Source organism: Coffea arabica, chromosome 11e (genome assembly GCF_036785885.1).
Source record: "Coffea arabica cultivar ET-39 chromosome 11e, Coffea Arabica ET-39 HiFi, whole genome shotgun sequence".
Taxonomy (NCBI): domain Eukaryota; kingdom Viridiplantae; phylum Streptophyta; class Magnoliopsida; order Gentianales; family Rubiaceae; genus Coffea; species Coffea arabica.
The window spans coordinates 27,968,961-27,977,331 of NC_092331.1; positions in this window are offsets into that span (position 1 = coordinate 27,968,961).

Genomic DNA, 8,371 nt, shown 5'->3' on the forward strand with positions numbered 1-8,371 from the left:
TCTATCCGTTGGAAGCATTGATGAAGCCCATTTCTGGTTCCCTTTAAAATCAAACTGGTCTGAACGAAGTAGGGACTTTTGCACACTTTGTTTACAAGATCTCAAGAGATATTTTAGCTAGAAAATAGTCTCCAAAGCTAGATTTGTTTTAAAGTGGTGTGAATTTCTGGTGAGCATTTCTTTTGTGATTGAAAGGATCTTTAGTGTAGCTTTGTTGAGGGTTTTCTGAGTGATTGTAAAACTTCTTAGCTTGACTAAGTGAGGCTTAGGGCAAGGAGGAAGTGCTCCCTCCATTGTACATCTAGTTGATCGTCTTCCATCAAAGAGAAGTTGCTCTTCCTAGTGTGTGGTCTTCAAGTTTGAGGATAGCTTGGTAGACACTTGGTTTGATTCCCCAATTTACTTTTCTGTTTAATAAAATTCTCATTGCTTGTTTATACTTGTGTTTCTGATCAATATTGCTCTTGTCTTCTAATCCACTTGGTTGATCATTACTAGAAAAGAAGGAAATTTTCATTTAGCAAAAATTGCCTAAATCTGATTAAGATTTTGAATAACCCAATTCACCCCCCCTCTTGGTTGTCTTTGGGACTTACAATTGGTATCAGAGCTTGGTCTCCTTGAGATTAAGCTCTAACGGCTTGGAGTAAAGATGACAACCAGTCATGCTATGTTTGTTGAGGGGCAATCTGTTACTAGGCCTCCCATGTTCAGTGGCTCCAACTATGTTAGCTGGAAAGAACGGATGATTATTTTTTTGCAATCTATTGATATTGAACTGTGGTTTATTGTGAGTGAAGGACCGCATGAAGCTAACTTTCTTGATGCAGATACAGGGCTGCTTCGGCCAAAAATGAGAGCTGAAATGAATGCTCAAGACAGGACTAACCTCACATTGAATGCCAAGGCCATGAATGTTCTTTATAGTGCCTTAGATTCAAATGAATCAATTAGAGTGAAAGGCTGTAAATCAGCCAAAGAAATGTGGGATAAGTTAAGAGAAATCCATGAGGGTGGTGACAATGTGAGAGAACAGAGAAAGGCCATCTTGGTCACAAAGTATGAATCTTTTAAGATTGAACCTCTTGAGGATATTGACAAAATGTTTTGCAGGTTCACTGACTTGATCAAAGATCTCGAGGTGTTGGGCAAAGAGTACACCTTGGGAGAGAAGAACAGAAAAATTCTCAATGCATTGGGCAAAGAATGGGAAAATAAAGTGACTGCAATAGAGGAGGCTAAGGATTTAAGTTCTGTGCCTATTGAATCTATCATTAACTCACTAACCTCTTATGAGTTAAAACTGAAATCTAAAGTGCAGGAGGAAGAGGATGCTAGAGCAAAAAGAAATATTGCTCTAAAGACTACTCAAAGTGAAGATGATCCAGCTCACTTGGATGATGAAGATTCGGATGGTGATGATAATGATCTTGCTCTCATCACAAGAGGCTTCAAAAGAATCTTGAATAAAAGGAAGTTCAGAAAGGGAGGACCTAGCAATCAATTCCAAAATTATTCATCAAATGCAAGGAACAAAGGAAAACAAGAATTCAACAAGAAGCAAGTGGACAAATGCTATGAATGTGGACAGCCTGGACACTATGCAAACGAATGCCCCATGAAGAAAATGAAAGATGGAAAAGCTGATCGAAAGCCAAGATTCAACAACTTCCAGATTACTTGGAATGAATGCAACTCTGAAGGGGAAGTTGAAGAAGAGGAAGAATCAGCTCAAATGGCCTTCATGGCTATTGGAGATAATGAGGTAACTTCCATACACTCTCAATCTGAAAGTGATGATGAAGAAGATGATGATCTTGAATCCTTTGTTGAAAAACTGCATAATGCTTTGAAGGAATCTTATGATAAGAACAAGCAGCTAAAACAGAAAATTGCTTTTCTCATTCATGAAAATGCATGTCTCCTTCAACAAAATAAACAACTAAAAACTGACAATGAATGTCTTGTAAGAGCCGGATTTGATGTTCAGAATGAGCTTGATAGAAAGACAAATATTTGTAAAATGCTGAAGGAAAGACATGGTGATTTAAAAAGGAGAATGGACAACTTGGATGAGACTTTGAAAGCAAGAAAGCAGGAGTTTATCAAAAGGAACATGTCACCTACACATCCTACTATTTTTCAAAGAACATTTGCACACAACAAAAATGCACATGGTTTCACAACATATAGAAAAGGTGGATTAAGATATGTCAAACCAGTACATGTTAAGGACTCTTCCATTATGTGTGGTTTTTGTTGTCAAAGAGGGCATTTGAAAAGTGATTGCTATGTGAAAAGAAATCTGAACAAAGGGATGAAATGCATGTGGTTAGTTAGATATAATGCTAACTATTATGGACCCAAAAATTAAAATGGGTACCAAACACTTTCTCTTTTCAGGAAAAATGCTCACACAAGTCCAAATGGTTCATTGATAGCGGTTGTTCAAGGCATATGACCGGTGATCCCTCTTTGTTCATAAAGCTGAAATCAAGATCAAGTGGAAAAGTGACATTTGGTGATGATGTGAAAGCTAAAACAATTGGAATAGGTGATGTTGGTAAGGATGGTGAAACTTTTGTTCATAATGTGCTCTTAGTTGATAACTTGAGTTATAATTTGCTTAGTGTTAGTCAATTGTGTGATAAAGACTTGAATGTGTTGTTTAGAAAACATGAATGCATTGTGCTTGATTCCAAATACAATGTTGTGTTCAAAGGTAAGAGGTTCAACGACATATATATTGTGGTTCTTGATAAAATTGATTCTTCTAGCTTAACATGTCTTAAAGCTTCAAATGAAGATCCTTGGTTGTGGCATAGAAGACTTTGTCATTTTAACATGGAGTTACTAAAGGAAATTTCGAAAAAGGAGCTAGTTAGAGGCTTGCCAAAAATCAGTTTTGAAAAGGATAAAATATGTGATGCATGTCAATTTGGAAAGCAAACAAAAGTTTCTTTTAAACCAAAGAAGTGTGTATCTACTTCCAAACCTTTAGAACTCTTGCATCTTGACTTATTTGGCCCTACTCAAATCTCTAGCTTGGGTGGTAAGAAATACTGTTTTGTGATTGTAGATGATTATTCTAGATACACTTGGGTAATATTTCTTGCTCATAAGGATGATGCATTCAAGAATTTCACTTCATTGTTTGCTAAAGTGCAAAATCTGCTTGGATTAAAAATTGTTAGAATTAGAAGTGATAATGGAACAGAATTCAAGTATTGTGGTTTTCCAGAATTTTGTGATCATAATGGCATAACTCATGAGTTTTCTATTGCAAGAACTCCACAGCAAAATGGTGTTGTAGAAAGGAAAAACAGGACTCTCCAAGAGGCTGCTAGAACTATGTTAAATGAATGTAGGTTGCCTAAATATCTTTGGGCTGAAGCGGTAAACACTGCATGTTATGTGATGAATAGAATTCTCTTGAGACCTATCTTAAAGAAAACTCCTTATGAGCTGATTTTTGATAAGAAACCTACAGTTGGTTATTTCAAAGTATTTGGTTGTAAATGTTTTATTTTGAATCTAAAGGAACATCTTGGTAAGTTTGATAAAAAATCTGATGAAGGAATATTTTTGGGGTATTGTGAGAATAAAAGAGGATATAGAGTTTTTAATAGAAGGACTCTTGTGATTGAAGAAGCTATACATATAACATTTGATGAAACCAATGATGATAATTCCAAAAGTCCGTGTGAGGATGATGATGTAGGTGTTCGAGCAGGAATGGAAAAGCTGTCAATTGGAAATGAAGGAAGTTCTAAACCAGCAGCAACTGAAATGGAAAATGAAGTTCATAATGATCAAGAAGAGGAAGATGAAGACAAAAATGATGATTCACTCAAAGATCTTCCCAAGGCTTGGAAATTCAGCCAAAATCATCCAAAAGAGCTTATAATTGGTGATCCATCCGAGAAGGTAAACACTCGTTCCTCATCTAGAAAATTGATTGACAATTTTGCTTTAGTGTCTCTTTTTGAACCCAAAAATGTCAATGATGCTTTAAAGGATGAAAACTGGATTTTGGCAATGCAAGAGGAACTTAATCAATTTGAGAGGAATGAAGTTTGGACACTTGTTGATAGACCTCAAAATCAACCTATCATTGGCACAAAGTGGATTTTTAGAAATAAGTTAGATGATAAAGGTGTTGTTGTAAGAAATAAAGCCAGATTAGTTGCTAAAGGATATGCACAAGAAGAAGGAATTGATTTTGATGAAACATTTGCTCCCGTAGCAAGATTAGAATCTATTAGAATGCTTCTTGCTTTTGCATGCTTTAAAGGCTTCAAATTGTTTCAAATGGATGTTAAAAGTGCCTTTTTAAATGGTTTTATTGATCAAGAAGTATATGTGGATCAACCCCCCGGTTTTGAAAATACAAAATTTCCAAGTCATGTGTTTAAACTATCTAAAGCTTTATATGGTCTAAAACAAGCTCCAAGAGCTTGGTATGAAAGACTAAGTGGTTTTTTGATTGAAAATGGTTTCAAAAGGGGTGTTGTGGACACCACACTTTTTACTAAGCAAGTGTTGAATGACCTTCTTATTGTGCAAATATATGTTGATGATATTATTTTTGGTGCTACTAATGAGTATCTATGCAAGGATTTTTCCACCACTATGCAAAGTGAATTTGAAATGAGTATGATGGGAGAATTAAATTTCTTCCTTGGACTTCAAATACATCAAGCTCTTGAGGGAATTTTTATAAATCAAGCAAAATATACCAAGGAGTTGCTGAAAAGGTTTGGCATGGAGGACTCAAAGCAAGTTGGAACTCCAATGTGCACTTCTACAAAGCTTGACAAAGATGAAGAAGGTAATCATGTGGATGAAAAGCAATATAGAGGTATGATCGGAAGCCTACTCTATTTAACCGCAAGTAGACCTGATATTATGTTTGCTGTTTGCTTGTGTGCTAGATTTCAATCTTGTCCAAAAGAATCACATTTGAATGCTGTAAAAAGAATTTTTAGGTATTTGAAAGGTACATTAGACTATGGTCTTTGGTATGCTAGATCTAATGAGTTTGCACTATACGGTTATTCGGATGCTGATTTTGGAGGTTGTCGTGTGGATAGAAAGAGTACTAGTGGAACTTGTCATTTTCTTGGAAATTGTTTAGTCTCTTGGTTTAGCAAAAAGCAAAATGCAATATCTTTGTCTACAACCGAAGCGGAATATATTGCCGCTAGTGCATGTTGTGCTCAACTTTTATGGATGAAGCACACTTTGAATGATTTTGGATTGTTGTATGACTGCATGCCTGTATTCTGTGATAATACTAGTGCTATAAATTTGACCAAAAATCCTATTCATCATTCTAGGACAAAGCACATAGATATAAAGCATCACTTTATTCGTGATCTTGTTCAAAAAGGTGAAATATGTGTAAATTATGTTTGTTCTAAAGATCAATTTGCTGATATTTTTACAAAAGCTTTGCCATTAGAACAGTTCATTCATCTAAGATCAAAATTAGGAATAATCGAAAAATCATCTTAATTTTCTTTGGGTCTTCGGACGTCCGAAAGAAGATGAACGGACGTCCGATGATGTTCTTCAGCCATTTTCCAGATTGCGCTTGTTCGGACGCAGCTGTCGGACGCACAACTTCGTTCGGCCGTCCGACAGTGCAACGGCTCATTTTTTAAAACAACTTTCTTCCTCAATTGCCTCAGACTCTTCCCATTTCATTTTCTCTCGGACGAAAACCCTCTTGTCTCTCACTCCCAAATTCATATTATTCTGAAGCCCCCATTCCCAAATTGACTCAACCAAAACAGTTCCTGGTCAATTGCGAGTCATTTTTCCTGATCATTTCACAGAATCATCTATCACTTCGCACATTCCCAAATTTTCCTCAAAACCCTACCTTCTCATAACCGCTCTGTCAAATCTTGTACAAGGTCTTTTGTTCCAAAATTTTTGTTCGATTCACTTCCCTACTGCTGTGTGCATCATTTGCATTCTTCATTCCACACATTTCGCGCAATGGTGAATCTAAGGGGAGGAAAAGTTACTGCCGGACGCAAGCATCCACTCAGGGATGTGGATGAGGATCTTCCCACTGTCAAACGGACATCCAAACGCTTCAAAAGGGGAGCTATCAAGGGTCAAATGTCACGACCTACTCCACAACTCACTTCTCAACCAGAATCTGGACAGGGGACCTCTTCTCAACCGCCTCCTAAATCAGTCCCTCCTCCTACATTCTTTGATGATGCTGCGAAAGACAAATACTCCTGGATATCCCAGAAGGGTGTCATCCCTCAAAGAACTGTAAACCCCTCTGAATTTCGCTCCATAGGTTTAGAATCCATTCTGAGTCTATTTGCTTTCCAGAAATGGTCACATCTTATTTCTATGCCAAATGTCTACTATCCTGATATGTTGCATCAATTTTTTGCCAATCTAAGGAAAGGTTCTGACCCAACTGAAATATTTTCCAGGGTTAATGGGGTAGACTTAATCATTGACTCTGAAATTGTGAACTCCATTTTAAATACTACCATTGAACGTTTATGCAAAGATAAGATTGCTAATTTCTTTTCCTATGAAGAGCTCCCGACTGTGGCAAATCATTTTGATGGGACAAAAATGTTAACCTATTTCAAAAGAAGTTTTTCCTCACCTGCTGATGCTAAATTGAATGATCTGGCCCCTGTGAATTTAATTGCTTTTTCTATCATTTCAAACCTGCTTGTGCCTACTGATGGCCATAGAACTGATGCAAACAAAATGGAGTTGTACCTCTTTTATTGTTTTCAAGAAAAAATTCGTATTGATTTTGGTTTTGTCATGTGCAAGTTCTTACTTCGCTATGCCACTGATTCTCGCAGAAAATTATCTTATGGAAAGTTTCTTCAAAAGATTTTTGAGTTTAACAAAGTCCCTATTCTAGGTGTTTGTCCTAAAGAAGCATCTTCTTATGCCTTTACAAAAGGGTATTTTGAAAGGAAAAATCTTGTTTTCAAAGATAATCTGTGGGCTTATAAGGGTGCATCTTCTAGTGAACTTAGGTCTAAGACTGCACATGATCCTTCACCCATTTCACTCACTCCCATTCACCCTAGGAAGTCTGCCACTAAAGCATCTTCCTCTTCCAGTAATGAAGTAATTGAGCTTCTTCAAGAACTCAAACAGCATGTTCTTCTTCTAGAACATGGTCTCATGCTCACCATGTCTTCTGAGCAACAAACTGCCTTTCTTGACAAAAAGAATCTTCTTTTTCCTCCACCTGTGGTTGAGGAAGTTTCCCATGACAAAGAGTCACACCCCACTGATCCAAGTTCATCAATTCCGGATCCTGGTTCTTCAACCCCTGTGACTCCTCATGGCACCTCTACATCAGATAAAGGCAAGGCACCAGTTGAAGAGGCTGCTGAAGATGATGAAGAAACTGAAGAGGAGGATCTTGACCAATATCAGCTCTCTCGGAGGACACCTGGATCCACTTAGTTCATCATTTAGGACATTTGCATTTTGTTTATCTTATTTATGTGTTTGTGGTATTTAACAATGAATATGAAATGTAATGGATATTCTAAGTTTCTTTTGGTGTGTTTTGATGGATGTTTAAGTACTGTGTTGATGGATGTCTAAGTATTTTGATGGATGTTTGTTTGTCTATTCTGATTGTGTGAATATAATGAATTTGGTTTGCATTGGTGTAATGAATGTGTTTGTGAATGACTGTGGTTTGCATTTATGGATGTAATTGATTACCCTTTTGTGATGACAAAAAGGGGGAGATGGCCGGATCTATAGATTGATATTGGATTGAATTTGATGATGTTGGATTGATATTGGATTGATTGGATTGGCTTGTATAATTGGATAATTGTGTAATTCGGTTGGGCAGCCAAGTGAGGGGGAGTTTTTCAAAATTGTTTATGATTCACTAAGAAAGGGGGAGTTCTTGTCTATTGTGAAAGGGGGAGATTTTATTCAAATCATCAAATCTCATTTCAAACCTTTGTTTTGTCATCATCAAAAAGGGGGAGAATGTTATTCTTGGTTTTGATGATCACAAAGTAATTTGAAATGTTTATACTAACCAAGAAAGTGAACACTTTGATCAGGTCTGATGGAACAAAGAAAGCATATGTTCGTTTATCTCCTGACTACGTTGCTTTGGATGTGGCAAACAAGATTGGAATAAAATGAATGAATTTAGTCATTGTTTTGTTCCAATCAAAGATACTGTCCTTTAAGTATGACAATTTTGCTATTCTTGGTATTTTGAAATGTATCTAACCTTCTTCGATTATAAGTGTCTTTACATATCAAAGAATCAGGTATGAATAGGTCATGAAATGCATTTCAACCAAAAGAAGAAGCAAAAACAGGATACTCA